This window comes from Macrotis lagotis, chromosome X, assembly GCF_037893015.1.
Source record: "Macrotis lagotis isolate mMagLag1 chromosome X, bilby.v1.9.chrom.fasta, whole genome shotgun sequence".
NCBI lineage: Eukaryota > Metazoa > Chordata > Mammalia > Peramelemorphia > Peramelidae > Macrotis > Macrotis lagotis.
This window is the reverse complement of record NC_133666.1, coordinates 375,122,439-375,140,544: the sequence shown is the minus strand read 5'-3', so window position 1 is coordinate 375,140,544 and position 18,106 is coordinate 375,122,439.

Sequence of the window (18,106 nt, the reverse complement as noted above, 5' to 3'; positions counted from 1 at the left end):
ATGCTATAGTTGCTTTATTTTAGTTTCCCCATTTTTTAATTTATATTGTTTACCTGTATTTTTTCTATGTGGATTTTGCAACATGTTATTCAATTCTATGCAATATCCTCTACTTAAAGATTTGTAGTTTTCTCATTTATAGCTATAATTTCATGACTCAAATTTTTTTTAAAAATCACTAAAACTGTTGAATGTTCCCTTTGCTTCTTTTCCGAAAGTTTTGAAGCTTTATTACATAAATCTTTCCAAATGAAATTTTATATCATTCTTCTCTACAAAGTATTTTTCTTAGTAATATACCACAATTGTGATTATTATGGTGCATGTTACTACTTAACTGAAGGAATTCAACTTTTTAAGTTGTTTGATGATTCCCTATGGATTTGTAAGCAAATTATCATATTGTCTCAAAATATCTTGGCTTTGTTGATAATTTCCTTTAATTTATGTTTGCTAAAACTAGTATTTTCAATTTTGTAAGAAAAATACAATGTTTTCAATATTATTGTTTTTAAATTCTCCTTTTTTTTTTTTAGAATACTACTAACTTTCTCCATTAAAAAGGAAAAGCTGCTCAACTGACCAAGATGGTAGAAAGAAGCCAGGCACACTATTAAACTATCTTGGATTTCACTCAGAATTAACATGAATCAAGCCTCTTAATAGATTCTGGATCCACAGAACTTACAGAAGAACTGAGGAGAACATTTCCCAACAATATCTGTCTCAAGTGAGTGTGGGCATGCTAGGGGCAGAGAGCAGAGACCCAGCAGAGGGGTGGCAGTGTGAGACCAGGAACTAATCTGAGAATGGTGGTGGGTGGAAATATTTGGCCAGTATTTGACATATTTGTGGTGATCGGGAGACTTTCAGCACTGTGACTCAAATATCTATCTGGCCAGCTTAGCTGGTATGGAAGACCCAAAATATGAGCACTGTTATTTTCAGCGTACCCATGTTTCCAGTTGATTCCACCCCCCCCAATATGCCCTGTAGAAAGGGATAACTTTCTCCAGAACACAAAAATTACACAGGGGTTTGCACTTTGCCCCAAGGCCCAGTTGTGGGCAGCAGATTTTCCCCAGTACTGATTAAGCTGATTACCTGGAGAAAGCCTTCATACTTTCTGCTCTAAGGGCCCAGTTCAGATTGAATGATCATGATGCAGGTCTAGGAAGGGAGACAATGATACCAACAGCGAAGAAAATTCAGAGACCCTTTTTGACATTCATTACTGACTGGACCACTGAGCAACCACTTGGAGTTCCTGAACCCCCTGAGCAAGATCTCTAGAGATCTCAACAATGAAGATCTGCAAACTGTTCCCTCCCAATACAAGATGCTAGGAAAAGGGCCCAATAGAATGTTACCTTGAAGACAAGAATATTAGCTCAGAAAAGGAGAGAAGTTGGGGAGCTTTAAAGGATAATATGAATTTATCTCCAGTCCAGAAAGACTTCCTAGAAGAAATCTGAAAGGAGTTTAAAAATCAAATAGAAAAATTAAGAAAAGAAACTCCAGAGAAAGTTAATATTATGCAAGAGAATATGATCCAAAAAAAACAAAGAAAATGTTTCCTTAAAATCATAAATGAAAACAACATATCCACCTTTCAGATTCTGAAGAACACTTTATAAAAATTACAACTTATGTATCTCTTTCCTTTAATTCGAATTACTCATACAAAAAATAACTAATCTATAAATATGTTTATCAAAATATGTGTGTACAATGCTAACCTGACTGTTCTCCACTGTGGGAAAGTGGAGTAGAATTGGAGGGGAAAGAAATATTGTAGCTTAAAAATATGCATATGCATATGGATGGAAAAATTAAATAAAAATAAATGAAAAAACACAAATGAGCAGTTGAAAAAGTATAACAACTTCAAAAATCAAATTAATTCTTTCTAAATCAAATTCATGAATTTTAAACGGAAACAGAAAAAGTAAATGAAGAAAACTCTTTAAAAAAGATTGGAATCTGTGGAAACTAAAGACTTCATGAGACATCAAGAGTCTCTTTCACAAAGTTAAGAAAAGTAGAGGAAAATGTAAAATATCTCATTGACACAATAACTGACCAGGAAAATAGATTCAGGGGAGACAAAATAAGAATCATAGAGCTGCTTGAAAACCTTGAAGAAAAAAAAAATTCTGGCCTCTATATTTCAGGATATAGTAAAGGAGAACTGCCTTGATATCCTGGAACCCCTTCCTGAAAGGTATTCCAAAATCTAAAGACCAAGGAATATTGGGTCCAAACTCCAGAATTATCAGATAAAGCACAAAATCCTGCAAGCAGCCAGAAAGAAACAATTCAAATACCAAGGAGCTGGAATCAGGCTTACACAAGACCTAACTGCATCAACACTAAGGTATGAAAGAGCCTGGAATATGATATTCCAGATAGCAAGGGAACTTGGATTATAGCCAAGAATTCACTATCCAACAACACTGAGCCTTCTCTTTCAGGGAAAATATGGACATTTAACAAAATAGGTGGTTTTCAATGTTCCCTGATGAAAAAAAGCAGATATAAATGGAAAATTTGACCTTCAAGAGGTGATACAGGGATGGAAAACAGGGGAAAATAAAAAAAAATGGTTAACGAATAAAATAAACTGGTTGTATCTCCAACAGGGAGGAAGATTCTCATAATTCTTAAGAATTGCAGCTCTATTAGAGGGGAATGCTTATAAGGATTGGATACTCATAACATGCCCATGATTTTGATGAAATGAATTAAAAACAATATCTCATAAAACTGGTGTAGACAAAATAGTGATGAGGAGGTTGAATGGGTAAATTGCAAACAATCTATTGCAATGGAAATGAAGAAGGGAGGATGTGAGAACCACCTGAAACTATTCTTCTCAGATTTGGTTCAAAGATGGATTAACACAATTACTTAATTGCATTTAGAAACTTATTTTTAGATTTCAGGTTTTAAGAAGAGAAAGGTGGGAGGTGGAAAGGAGGAACTGACAGATGGAAGGAAAGGAAAAATGATAAAGGGAAAGGGAAAAGAAAAGGGAGGGGTAGGATAGAAGGGTGGAAACATACTCAAGGAGCTATTCAGAAACAAAATATTGGGGAGTAGGGATAAGGTGAACAAAGTGGGAACCATACAGAGGGGAGAGAGCATGGAGGGCAATATAGAGTTACTAATTATAACTTTGAATATGAATGGAAGCAATTCTCCCATAAATCATAAATGATTGGAGGAGTGAATGTAAAACCAGAATCCAACAATATGCGACTTACAAGAAACACATTGAAGCAATGAGATACATACATAGTAAAAGAAAAAAGGCAGGAGAAGGACATATTATATTTTAGCTAAAGTGAAAATGGTAGGGCTAGCAATTCTTATCTCAGACAAAGCAGTTGCAAAAATAGATCTCATTAAAAGAGATAAGGAAGGGAACTATATCATCTGAAAAGGTACCACGGATAATGAAGCAATTGCAATATTAAATATGTATGCACCAAAATGTATAGCATCCAATTCCTTAAAGGAGAAGATGAATGAGTTAAAGGAAGTCATAGACAACTGCACTTTACCTTAACCTCCCCTCAGAATTAGATATATCTAACCATAAAACAAGAAGGAAGTTAAAGAGGTGAATAGAATATGTGAAAACTTAATATGATAGACCTTTGGAGAATACTGAATGCAGAAAGACAGAATTACCGAATCCATCCTTTTCAGACCATGATGCAAGAAAAATTATGTACAATAAAAGGCCATGGAAAGACAAACCTCAAACTAATTTTAAACTAAGTAGCCTAATTTTAAAGAATTAGTTGATCAAGCAGCAATTCATTGAAAATATTATTTCATCCAAGAAGATGACAATAGTGAGATGACATACCAAAATTTATGGGATACAGAAAAGCAGTTAAGGGTATATACTATATCTCTAATGCATATGTGAATAAGACGATGAGGGAAAAATCTGAGGATTTCCAATGACAAAGGGAACAAAGAGGAAAACTGAGCATGCAAGTAAAACAGAGAAAGAACAAATTAAAAATCCCCAATTAAATACAAAATTAGAAATTCTGAAAATGAAAGGTAAAATTAATAAAATCAAACACAAGTAAACTAAAGAAGTAAAAAATAAAACCAAGAGTTGATTTTATGAAAAATGAATAAAAAGATAAAAGTCTGTTTAATTTGTTTAAAAATGGGGAAAAGAAGAAAATTACAATTATCAAAAAAGAAAAAGATGAATTCACAACCAATGTGGAGGAAATTAAAAATAATAATTCAGAACTATTTTGTCTAACTCTATGTTAACACATTTGATAATTTAAATGAAATGAATCTTTACAAAAAATTGAATTTTCCAGGTTTAAATTAGATGAAATTAAACACCTAAATAACCTTATCTCAGAAAAAAAGAAATTCAAGAAGTCATAAATATACTCCCTAATAAAAAAATCACTAGGGCCAGAAGGATTCACAAGTGAAATTTATCAAACATTCAAGGAAATATTTGTTTCAATTCTTTATAATCTATTTGAAAAAAATAGGTGAAGACAATAATCTGCCTAATTTCACCTAAACTAGGAAGAGTCAAAAAAGACAAATAAAATTATAGAACAATTTCCTTAATGAAAACAAATGCAAATATCTTATATAAAATATTAGAAAAGTGATTATAGCAAGGTATCATTAGGATAATATAATATGGTCAAGTAGATTTTTTCCAGGAAAATGGGGTTGTTTCAATATTAGTAAAACTGTCAACATATTTGACTATATCAGTAATAAAACTAACAGAAATCATATGATTCCTCAATAGATGCTGAAAATGTTTTTGAAAAATATAACACCAATTCCTACTAAAAGGACTAGAGAGTGTAGGAATAAATGGATTGTTCCTTAAAATGATAAACAGCATCTATCTGAAACCATCATCAAGCTTTATGTGCAATGGGGATAATCAAGAAGCACTAGAAAAATGTTAGTTTTAGCAATGAGAAGAAAAAGAAATTGAATGAATTTGAATTGGGACAGAAGTAATAAAACTCACTCTTTGCAGATGATATGATTGTATGCCTATAGAACCCCAAAAATTCATATAAGGAATTAACAATTTTATCAAAGAAGCTGGATATAAAATAAGCCAACTTAAATTCTCAACATGTCTATATTTTACCAACAAGATACAGCAACAAGATAGAGAAAGAAAAATCCAATTTAAAATAACTTCAGACAACATAAAATCCTTGGGAGTCTATTTGCCAAGGCAGACTCACAAACTTTATTAAAACAACTATAAAACATTTTCCATACAAATAAAATCAGATCTAAATAACTGGGAAAATACTGCTTATAGATAGAATGAGGCAATAGAATAAAAATGACAATTCTACCTAAATTAAACTACTTATTTAGTCATACCAATCAAACTTCCAAAATAATTGCCTTAGTGAGCTAGAAAAAAAATAGTAACTATATTCATATGGATGAACAAAAAGGCAAGAATATCAAGGGAATTTATGGAAATAAAAAAGAAGGAAGCCTTGCTATTCTATATTTAAAATTATATTATAAAACATCAGTTATTAAAACTGACTGCTTCTGGTGATGCAGTGGATGGAGTACTGACCCTGGAGACAGGAGGACTTCAGTTCAAATCCAGCTTCAGATACTTAATAATTACCTAGCTATGTGACCTTTGGCAAGTCACTTTAACCCATTGCCTTGACAAAAAAAAAAAAAATTGGTTTGGCTAAGTAATAGAGTGGTGGATCAGTGGAACATATTAGGTGTAAAAGAAAGAGCAGGAAATGATCATAGTAATCTACAATTTGATAAACCCAATGAGTCCAGTTTCTCAGATAAGAACTCTCTTGTCACTAAAATCTGCTGGGTAAACTGAAAGTTAGTATGTCAGAAACTCGGATTAGACAACATCTCTCACCCTATGCCAAGGTAAGGTCAAAATTAGTACAAGATTTAGACGTAGAAGTCACTATTATAAACAATTTAGGAGAAAAAGGATTTTTTACTTGTAAGATCTATGGAATGGGAAGCAGTTTATGGTCAAAGAAGAGAGAGAAAATATAAACAAACCTAGTTAATTTGGATTACATTAAATTAAAAAGTTTTTGCACAAACAAAAACCACTGTAGCCAAGATCAAAAGGAATGGAATTAATTGGGAAACAATTTTTGCTAGTGTTTTGACAATGAATTTATTTCTAAAATATAGAGAGAACTGAGAAAAATTTATTTAAAAAAGTAAAGGTAAAAGAATATTGAAAAATATTCCTCAGACAAGGAAATAAAGATATCTATAGTCATGTGAAAAATTGTTTAAATAATTAATTATTAGAGAAATGAAAATTAAAGCATCACTGAAGTACCACTCTATATCTCTCAGATTTGTCAATATTATCAGAAAGGATAATGAATAATGTTGGAGAGAATATGGGAAAATTTGTACACTAATGCTTTCTTGGTGGAGTTGTGAATTGATCCATCATTCTGGAGAGCAATATGGAACTATACCCAAAGAGCAACCTTTGACCTATCCATTTCTCTTCTATGTCTATATCTATAAGAAATCATAAAAAAGTGGGAAAAGCCCCACATGTTCCAAAATATTCATAGCAGCTTTTTTTGTAGTGGCAAAGTATTTGAAATTGAGGCAATGCCCATCAATTGTGGAATGAATGAAGATTTTATGCTCTATTAGTGTTGTGGAATGGTGTTGTTCTATAAGAAACCATAAATGGATGAAATCTAAAGATGGAAGGATTTACAGGATCTGATACTGATCAATGGAAGTACAATCAAGAGAACATTCTACACATTAAAAACAACACTGTGAGTTGATCAAACTTGATGGATGCAACTTCTCTCAGCAGTTCAGAAAGCGAGTACAACCCTATTAGATCAGCTATGTATGGACAGTGCTATCTCCAATCAGAGAATTGAAAGAAAAATAAAACAAACAAAAAACCCTTCAGAATATGATGAACACTAAAATCACTTTTTTAAAAAATATCTCTTCTATATTTCTTTCCTATCCCATTGTTTTCATTCTTTTCCCTTAATTCTAATTCCTCTCACTTGAGAGATTTACAAATGATTATAATTGACAGGAGACACTGACTCAGTACTTTGTATTTTGTGATGCCCTCATTAGACAAGGTATTAAGCACAGGAGAATTAAAATGGTTCAAAGGAAAATGAGGAATGTAAGTTTTACATTACCACCTTAGCTTTTTTTTAGGGTTTTTTGACTCAAACTTAGTGATGTCATATATCACCTCTTCAATGGAGAAATAAGATTTGATTATACCCAGATCCTTTAGGTTCCTTGTCCTCAATTATATTTCACCTGTTAATTACCCTAAGAGAAGTACAGTTCTAAAGACTTAGAAGTGTTATACCTTCCCTTTTAGGTTTGAATACAATTTGATTGCCGTAATTAAGATTTGTTTTGTTGTGTTTTGCTTTTTCCTTCCCCTTTTCTTTATTTTTGCAACTTTTTTTTTGCAATTTTTTAGGCAGCCCTTAAGTCATGTATTTGGTGACTGAATTCTCTGTTCATTTCTGGTCTTTGTGTCAGGAAGTTCCGGAAGTCCTCCATTTCTTTGAACATTAATCTTTTTCCCTGACAGAATATGCTGAATTTTGCCAGGCAGTACATTCTGTAATCCGAGGTGCTTTTCTCAACACAATATGCTGTTCTAGATCTTCTGATTCTTCTATATTGAAGCTGATAGGTCCTGTATGTGTCTGATTGTGATTCCTTTATATTTTAATCATTTTCTTTTTGCTGCTTACAATATTGCTTTCATTTATTTGAGAAATCTGAAATTTAGTTATTGCAGCCCTTAGAGTTTTTATACTGGAGTCTCTTTCTGGAGGGCTTCTGTGAATTCTTTCAATGGTTATCATGTTATCCTGTTATAGTAGATTTGGACAGTTTTCCTTCATAATTTCGTGCCTGGTTTTCCAGGTTCTTTTTTTTTTTTGGTCCAGGCTTTCTGTTAATCTGATGATGCAAAGATTATCTCACCTGGATCTATTTTCCAGGTCATTCATTTTCCCTCAAAGGTACTTTACATTTTCTTCAATATTTTCAGTCTTTTTAATTTATTTGTTTGAATCTAATAGTCTTGTATATTTATTGGTTTCATTTTGTTCAACTTTAATTTTTAAGGTTTGATTTTCTTCAATTCCTTTTCAAAATTGGTGATTTTTACTTTACATGCAGTTGATTTTTGGTCAATTTTTCATAATTTTCCTTCACGACTCATTTTTTTCTCCATTTTTCTTCTTCCTCTCTTCTTTGGTTTTTAAATTCTTTTTTAAGCTCTTTGATTTGCTTTTGTATTTGAGTCCAGTTTATAGACTGTTTTGTTACTTTCCCTGTGATTGATTTTCCACTGCTTTCTTCTTCAGACATGGCATTCTATACTTTTCTATAGTGAATGCATTTGTTCATCTCTGTTGTTTCAGCTCTGCTCCAGGGATAGATAAAGTATAGATGCAAGGTTTTTTTTTGTTGTTGTTGTTTGGTTTTATTGGCTGGAGATAGGGTCTGATCCCTGGCTGGTTCTTGGCCAAGATGTTCCCTATACAATTCAGGACAGGCCTTTACAGAAGTTTCCCCCCCTCCTTTAAGTCCAGGTTCTGTCTTAACAATGTTTTGTTCCTGATCCAGTCCTAGCTTTTACCCCAATGTTTCCAGGGTTCAGACTTTGTTTGGAGTGAGGTTCTTCCCAGTTGGCTTTCTATCTTTCTACCAGGACCTCTGCTGTTGTCAAGCTGTCAGGTGTGCTTACACTGTGGCTAAAAGCCTCCTTCTGTCTTTCCAACTCCCCAGCTTTCTAGACTTTACTTCCCCTTTCCCTCCAAAGAAACAGATATTCATTAAAGATGCTCCCTGATGTCTACAGTTGAAAACTTCTTTTCATCTTCTCTTTTACTTGGTGGAATTTGTAGTTTGAATGCCAGAGTAGAGGCTTCATTTATCTGTGGTAAGCAAAAGCTCTGGGAGCATGTTAGCTTCATGTCATCATCTTGGCTCTTCCCTGAAAAGAAACAGAGGACTTTCAAACTTTTCTTATGAAACAACTTGAATTCAACAGAAGTACAAGACTCAGAGGAAGCATATGAGGGTGGACAGGAAGGGCAAATTTTGAGTGACTTGATCATATTGAATTGCTTATATTCCTGCATGGGAAGATCATACTGATAACTCATAAGAACCTTCTCATTTATTAGGGTAGTTAGAAGGAGCATATGTAGACCAGACCAGGTACAGAAGGGTATTGCATTTGAAGGGCTAATTCATTAAAAAGATGCAGGTAATGGGTGAGAAAGGAATATAATTATTGATAGTGAAATGAGTTGTAGAATAGGCTAAGTTATTTAATATAAAAGCAGCAAGGAAATGCTTTTGCAATGAAGTGGAAGAGGAGGAAAGAGAGCGGGAGTGAGTGAGTCTTTATTCTTATCAGAAGCAACTCAGAGAGTAGTTAAATTTACCCTCATTTGTGAATAGAAATATGTCTTTCCCAAGAAAAAAAGTAGGAGAGAAAAGCAATGGAGGGAAAAGGTGAGAGGAAGAGGGGAAGGTGTGTTGGTGATACAAAGAGAGGGAAAATTGTGGGGGAGAATATTGAAATACAATGCAATTTTGAAAAAAAGACAAGGTGAAAGGAGAGAGAGGATAGAATAAATAGGGTGGGGAGGAGTAGGATGGAGGGAAATATTTCTATCAATTAGCAACTATGGTAAAAAAGATATTGAAGCAATTTCTCTGATGAACTGATGATAAAGATTGATATCCATACCAAAGGAATAGCTGTTGGCATCTGATTATAGACTGTAATACAATAAAAGTACAAAAAAAAAGAAAAAGAATCAACTACCTAACAAAAATGAACATAGTTTTTTTAGGGGAAGAACATTTAGTGAAATAGGTATATTCAAACTTTTCTGATGAAATGACTCAGAGTTTATCAGAAAATTTGTTCTTCAAGTACTGGTCTCAGGTGAGTCATATAGAGAGTGATTAGGAAGGGTATACAATGAGTGTCTTAATGATGCTAAACTGCTTGTATTCCTCCATTGAAAGATAATTCTGATAAATCCTATTATCTTCTAATTTATTAGGACAGTTTTTATACCTAGCCAAGGCCCAGGAAGGAGTTGAATTTGAATCTATAATATATTGAAAAGATGGAGTTTACAAGAAGAAAATAATGTCCTGGGAGAAAGGGAAAGGAGAGGCAGAATGGGGTAAATTATATGATATAAAAGGGCCAAAAAATTTTACAGTGTAGTGGAATGAGGTAAGGAGAAGGAAAATGAGGGAGCCTTACTCTTATCAGAACTGACTCAGAGAAAGAATAACAAACACATGAAATTAGGTATAGAAATCTCTCTCACCTATCTTACTTTAGGAGAAAGGGATGAGAGAAAGAGTGAATGGATGTAGATGTAGAATGATGTAGATGATAGAAGAATGGGATATCATGGTAGAGCAATGTTAGATATAACACACATTTTTAATGGTTTATTTACTTTCTATAATTACAATAATCTTGTCATGAAAATAAACAAAAACCTCCATCACTCCCAAAAAAGTTAGAGAACCTCAAGAGAAGTGAAGTGAGAAAAAAAGTGTACCTGAGTCTGTGTTCAGATTCCATTGACTATGATTCTTTGTTGATTTACCTTCTTTATCATAAGTCCACCAGAGAAGGTGCTTCAATATCTTTCTCTCCAGTCACTATAATAGCTGTATTTCCCTCCATTCTAATTCTCTCCATTCTTAATTATTCTATTCTCTCTCTTATTTCACCCTGACCCTCCTCAGAAGTGTGTAGTGTCTGATTACCCTCTTCCTTGATCGTCTCTCTCTTCTATGCCTACTCCCACCCTCTCCTCCCCCATTCCCCTTATCCCATCCCTTTTCTCTCATTTTTCTCTAGGGTAAGATAGATTTCTGTATTCCATTACATGTGAAAATTATTTCTTCACTGATGATAATGAAGGCACACTCATTACCCCTCGGTTTCCACCCTCTCACTTTGCTGCAAAAGTTTTTCTTGACTCTGTTATGTGAAATATCTTAGCCTACTGTACCTCTCCTTTCCCTTCCTCCCAGTACTTTCCTTTATCACCCATTGACTCCATCATTATACTATATTGTACCATTCTATTTAATTCCCTCCTCTGCCTTATATATGATCCTTCTAACTACTCTTATAATTGAGAAGGTTCATTAGAGTCATCACTATCCTCTTCTCCTGGAGGAATACAAACTCTTAAATATCACTAAATCCCTAAATCCCTAAATAATTAGTTCTTCCTGTCCAGCCTCCCTATCCTTCACCTAGGTCATGTACCTGGACATCAAATTTTCTGATCAGCTCTGGTCATTTCAATAGGAAAGTTTGAAAATTAACTGTTTCATTTAAAGTCCATCTTTTCCCCCTGAAAGAAGATGTTCAGTTTTGCTGAGTAGTTGATTGTCAATTGTAAACCAATCTCTTTGCCTTCCCGAATATCATATACCAAATCCAAAGAGACCTTAATGTGGTAGCTGCCAAATCCTGTGCAATCCTGTCTGTAGAGCCACAGAAATTGACTTTTTCTTTCTTACTGCTTGTAGTATTTTCTCTTTGAATTGGGAGTTTTGGAACTTGACTATAATATTCTTGGGAGTTTTTCCTTTGGAGTCTCTTTAAGGAGGTGTTTTCAGGATTCCCTTGATTTCTATTATACCCTCTTCTTCTAGAATCTCAGGGCAATTTTGCCACATTATTTCTTTTTTCTTTTAGCATTTTGAAAGGCAAATGCAGTTAAGTGGTTTGCCCAAGACCACAAGCTACGTAATTATTAAGCATCTGAGGATGGATTTGAACTCAGGTACTCCTGACTCCAGGGCTGGCGTTCTATCTACTGCACCACCTAGCCGTCCCCAAATTATTTCTTGAAAAATAAATCTTAAGCTCCTTTCCTGGTCATGACTTTCAGGTAGCCCAATAATTTTTAAATCATCTCCTCTCGATCTGTTTTCTAGATCAGTTGTTTTTCCAATGAGATATTTCACATTTTCTTCTAATTTTTCATTCTTTTAACATTGTTTTATTGTTTCTTAATTTTTCACAAAGTCATCAACGTTACATTTATTCTAAATTTGAAGGAGTTATTTTCTTCAATAAACATTTTTTATCATTTTTTTCCAGCTGGCCAATCCCGCTTTTAGAGACATTCTTCTCCTCATTTGGCTTTTTAGTTGCTTTTTCCTGATTTTTAACTGTTATTTTCTCAGTAGTTTTTTGTATTTCTTTCACCAAGCTGCTGACTTGGTTTTCATTATTTTCCTGTATCACTCTCACTTCTCTTCCCAAATGTTCCTCTATCTTCCTTTCTTGTTTTTCAAAGTCTATCTGTGTTCTATTGCCTGAGTCCACTTCCTAATTCTCCTGGAGGCTTTGGATATAGAACCTTCAACTTTGTCACCTTCTAATGGTGTTTTTGTATCCTCCATGGGACCAAAGCAATTTTCTATGATCAGAATCTTCCTTTTCTGTTGTTTGCTCATTTACTCAGTCTATGCCTGATTTACCACACTCTCAAAACTTTGGGGGTTTTGGGGGATTCCTCAAAGGGACCTTAATTCCTCCAAGTCTGATGAGAGGTTCTAATTACTCTTTTGTCAGTACTCTGGTCTGGAGAGGAGCACTGGCCATCACCTCTGCCCTGGAGCTGTGAGGAGGGTCTCTGCTCCTTTATGGTTTTATGAGAGCCCAAACTGCAACCAACCTGGACCTGAGTGTAGGCAAATAGCAGATTCCTATCCCAGGGATAGCAGTGAGTTCTCTGCAGTCTCCCCAGACCCCCTTACCATCTGTGGACAGCATGCTCTGGAAGAGCTGGGTAGCTCCCTGGGTTCGATTGCATGTTCCTACCACAGGCCTGCTTGAAGCTTGGTTCTGGCCAGGGCTCCACTCACTCTGTTGCCTCAGAGTGCTCTCACCAACTGTTCAAGCCCTTCCTGTTGATCCCTGCAACAAGAGGTCTGCCAAAGACTCAGGTGCCCCCAGACCCCAGGCATCCCACCGGCTGTTCCTGGAAGGGTGAAGAAGGTTTGCTCTGATTCTGCTTGGCTGTGGCCTGGCTGCATTGTGTCTCTTTCCAACCCCTGGTTCTGGTGAAACAGACCTTACCTGCAGATATTTTAAGTTGTCTTGGCCTGGGAAATTGTATCATACAGTTTTTCCGTGGGTTCTGCCCTCTAAATTTTATCTAGAATCATAACTTGATGGCTATTGGAGTTTTTTTTTTTTTTTTTTGGAACAAGTTTCCTGGAGTTCCTGCCCTCATACTGTCATCTTGGCTGTGCTTCCTAGAGCACTCTTTTGAGGAGGGTCAAGGTACAAGGAGAAAGAGAAGAATAAATGGGGATGGGAGGATAAGATTGAAGAAATTATTATAGAAAGATAAATGATAACTTTTAGAGAGAACATGGTAACCTGCAATATTGTTGCATTGTTAGTGAAGTTGTAAACTTATCCAATCATTCTAGCGAAAAATTTGATGTTATGCCCAAAGGGCAATAGATCTGTGCATACTTTTTGATCCAGCCATAACACTACTAATTCTGAATTCCAAAGATATCACAAAAAGGGGGAAAAAGGCAGTTCTCAAGATTTATAGCAAGCCTGTTTGTGGTGGTACAATTGTGGAAATTGAGGGGATGCCCATCATTTGCAGAATGACTGAACAAATTATGATATATGAATATAAGGGAATATTATTGTCCTTTAAAAATGATGAACTAGAAAATTTTGGAAAAATCCTGGAAAAATTTCCATGAAGTTATTTTGAGTGAAGTGAGCAGAACTAGAATATATGCACATTAACAGCACCATTTAATAATGATCAACTATGATATTCTCAGCTCCTCTCAGCAATTCATCGATCAAAGACAATTCTAAAAGACCTCTTTTGGAAAATGTCATCCATATCCAGAGAAAAATTTGTGGAATCTGAATTCATATCAAAGTATGCTATTTTCACTTTTTAAAATGCTTGTTTGTTATTATTGCTTTATACTTTATATACTTTTTTCTTTTTTTTGTTCTGATTCTTCTTTCATAGTATAATTAATATTGAAGTGTGTGAAACACTATTATACATATATAACCTATATCAGAATATTTATTAACTCATGATAGGGGTGGTAATCATGATATGGAGAAAACTATATAGAAATGGATGCTGAAATTATATTAACATATAACTGGTGTGGCCTTGGGCAAGCCTTATGTGGCCTTGGAAAAGCCACTTAACCCCATTCAACTTGCAAAAAAACTAAAAAAAACCCAAAACATATAACTGGAAAATTATGTTATATTGTTTTAAAAAATGAGTTTTTTGTACTGATGTTATTATTTTGCAACTCATTGACTGAAGCTTTTCTATGCCAATTAAATTTTCTCATTGGAAATTAGATATAAACATGACAATTAGAAATCACCTATAATTGACTATCATCTTCTTAAGTCTCTTTATTTCCTTTTCTGAAAGAAGGAAAATTTTCCACTTGAGTAATTAATCTAGTAAATCAATAAATGCATTTGAGTGACATTATACTCATCTATTTTAAAATGGAATATATGAATATATACATATATATGCACATGTCTGTATTAATATATTCAAAGAAACTTTATTGAAACAATATTTTTTATTATTGAATTCTTGATTTAATTCAATGAAATAGGCCTTTCAATACTTAATATTATATTGTCCTATCCAAAGTTATTAGATACAGAAGGGAAAAAATCATATGTCAAATATTAGACATTATTCTGTGAAAATAAGACAGGGTAACAACATCCTGACTTACATAAAGCTAAGCTTATTACATGAATGACAGAATAAATGGAAGTCCTACTAGAAATCAAATCCTAGAGCTCTTGACAAATAATTGACAATATTTTAAAAGATAAGAAAACATGATCACAAAATGTATTAAAGAATCCTATTGTGATAAGCTATTTTCCTTGTGTTAATGACAAATAATTAGATATATTTCTGTTTCCTTTTTGTAAAGCAAAAAAAAAATCAAAAGGCCCAGGACAAATAAAACAATCCTATTTTTATGAAATTGCAAATAGCCTCAAAAGGAAATGTCACTTTTTTCCACTCTGCATTCACATAATTTATCATTTCTAAAAAGCCAGTGGTATTTATAACTTGGTTCATTCAGAGGTTCTTTAAATTATCCAGGACAGGAATCTAAATTATCAACTTCTTCAAGAAAAGTAAAAGATCGGATCTCATTACAATAATCTTAAAATGAATGTCCGCATTTTTTTCATTATTCTGTGACTGTAATGTATTTTAAATCTTAAATCACCAGGTTTGGTCCAACAATACTTTCAACATTTCCCTTTTTACCTAGGTAATTTCAGGTTTTCTATATTTTTGCTTCACCCTCCCACAATGATTGAAATTGGTAATATCTCCTTATACCAACCTGTCCCAAATAATTCTGTATTTATTTTGCATATTATATATTTATTACCATGTATACAAATTGCTTCCTCAAACAAATATAAACTCCTTTAAGTAAGTTGTTATTTTATATTTTCCTTTATGTCTTCACTGCATGACATAGTACATGGAATATAGTAGATAATTAATAAATATTTGTTGTTTGATGGATTGATTTTATGAACTTATTATTATTCATCCTATGTTTTTGAAAAAGACTAGCCACATCATTAATGAGTGATTGCTTGATGTGCATGTTTCTGAATTGTATTTCACTGAGATCTCACTCTCTTCCAGAGTTATCATGGTTCAAACAAAGGTTAGGAAAACTTGCAATGGTCTAGGATGCAATGGGTGACTTTGGCATCTTCACTATCTTACCAAACTTTTGCTATTTCAAAGTGCTTGTTTCAGGTAACTTCATGGCCATTGAAACAAATTGTTCTCATTAGCCCATTGCACCAGAAGGATTCTTCACATGCTTGTGAGCAGGCAAGCTTCTAATTTTTCAAGTAGTTTAAATCCTGTCAACTACCCTCAATCTTGTTTATTCTATTTGCCAATATAGTTTACTGGAATGAGGGAGCCAGGCATAAGACATCTATCCTATGCCTAAGACCTTATAATTTTTATTTATATAATTAATTCTGTAGTTTACAGATAGGGTACATTAAAATGGATCTGTCATAATCAGAATACATAGAAAAAAGTTAATTAGGTCAGTCTCAGGCATAACAACATAATATGAATGAATAAACAGTGTGTGAGTAAATTTTGACAGAAAAAAATAGAAAATTGGATTTTAGGAACTAATCTAGGGTATTCTTTGGAAAGAAAGCTAAATTTATTACAAAAAAAGTAGGGATGTCACTGAATTTACATTAAACTAGCAGTATTTGTGGTCTTAGTTCAAGAGAAAAACAACTATGAATAGCAAGTCAATCTTTAGTTTGATTGTTTTTATACCACTATTAAGTAGATCTTCATATAATTTATAATTACCCAATTATAAATTAATCAATAATGGAAAATACCAGCCTACTTTTTTTATATCTATAATGTGATATTTGAGTAAAAGTAATAACAAATGTGCTAAATTAATGTTAGAAAGATGAACTTTCATTTTATTACAGTCAAATGGATATACTTTTTGCTTCCACAATTCATGTTTTGTAGTACCTTTTATTAGCACAGGAAATCAATTGAGCTTTTTTCTTATGGTAATCATTCTAATCTGCAGAAACCTTAAGCCTGACAAGAAATGGAAAAACAAAAATGAAAGAAAGAAAGCTTCACAAAACCACTACACTGTAATCGCAGATTAAGAGAAAGAAACATACAATGCTTAGAGCAGTCTCATTTAAAAAAATCTGATATTTCTGAATGATAAAGCAATCGCAAACATTCAGGAAAATGATTCCTCTTAATTTAACGTTACATAAACACTTAGCTAATTTCCTATAATTCAATTTTAGAATATTGGGGACAATATTAATGACCATTTTCTTAAGAGCTTTAAAATATAATGACTTTGGGGGGGGGATACATGAATTAAGGAAGACATTTGTTTTCAATAATGGGTAATTGTTCTTGAATAAAGTTCATCAAACAATTTTTAGCATCAGAACATCTTATTACCATCTTTATATTTGTCTTTTTTGACCCTCTATATTGTGTATTATTCTCCTGATCTCTTTTTAATACTTATTTTATTAAAGATCAAGATCAAGATTTGTTTCAGAACTGAGGAAAAGCCTGAGGACTAGTGAAGTTTTGAATCTCTCTCTCTCTCTCTCTCTCTCTCTCTCTCTCTCTCTCTCTCTCTCTCTCTCTCTCTCTCTCTCCCCCCCCCATACCTACTTACCTACTTAACCTATCTTTTTTTCTTTTTCTTCTCATAAAAAATGAAAAGAAATGAAAAAAATAAGTAATGTTATTTTGGTTTGGTAAAAAGGAGATGTTCATTCTTTCAGTAAACACAGAGAGATAAGAATTTTTGTCATTAGAATTCATTATTCATTACAACACTACTACCTAAATATGGTGGATGGAATGGGCCCTAACTTAGACACCTTCTTATCTCTCTATATGAGAATGCCCATTATAATCCCTACTTGTTTTCTGCAAAATAGTGTAAAATTTCTCAACGTTAAGTAGATGATAGACTAATGACTGCCTCGTTTGTTTGACTGAAGAAGACAGAAGATTCAGTAGATAGAATACTGAATGATCTCAGTTATTAAATTCTGTCTCTGACATTTACTAACTTTATTACACTGAACAAGTTATTTAACCTGCAATCCTTAATTATAATGGCATCTACCTCACAGGGTTTGTGAGATCAAGCAGGATAATAGAGTTCAAGGCTTTTTCAATGACTGAAGTGCTATATAAATGTTAGCAATTGTGTTTTTTATGTTATATTAGTTTTTATTGTAGTTGCAAAAAGGATAACATCTCTTCCAAATCATTTATTATGAATATAACTAAAAATTAACACATACATGTACATGTGCACCTAGAATCAGATTATCATCATCCATACTATATTTTTC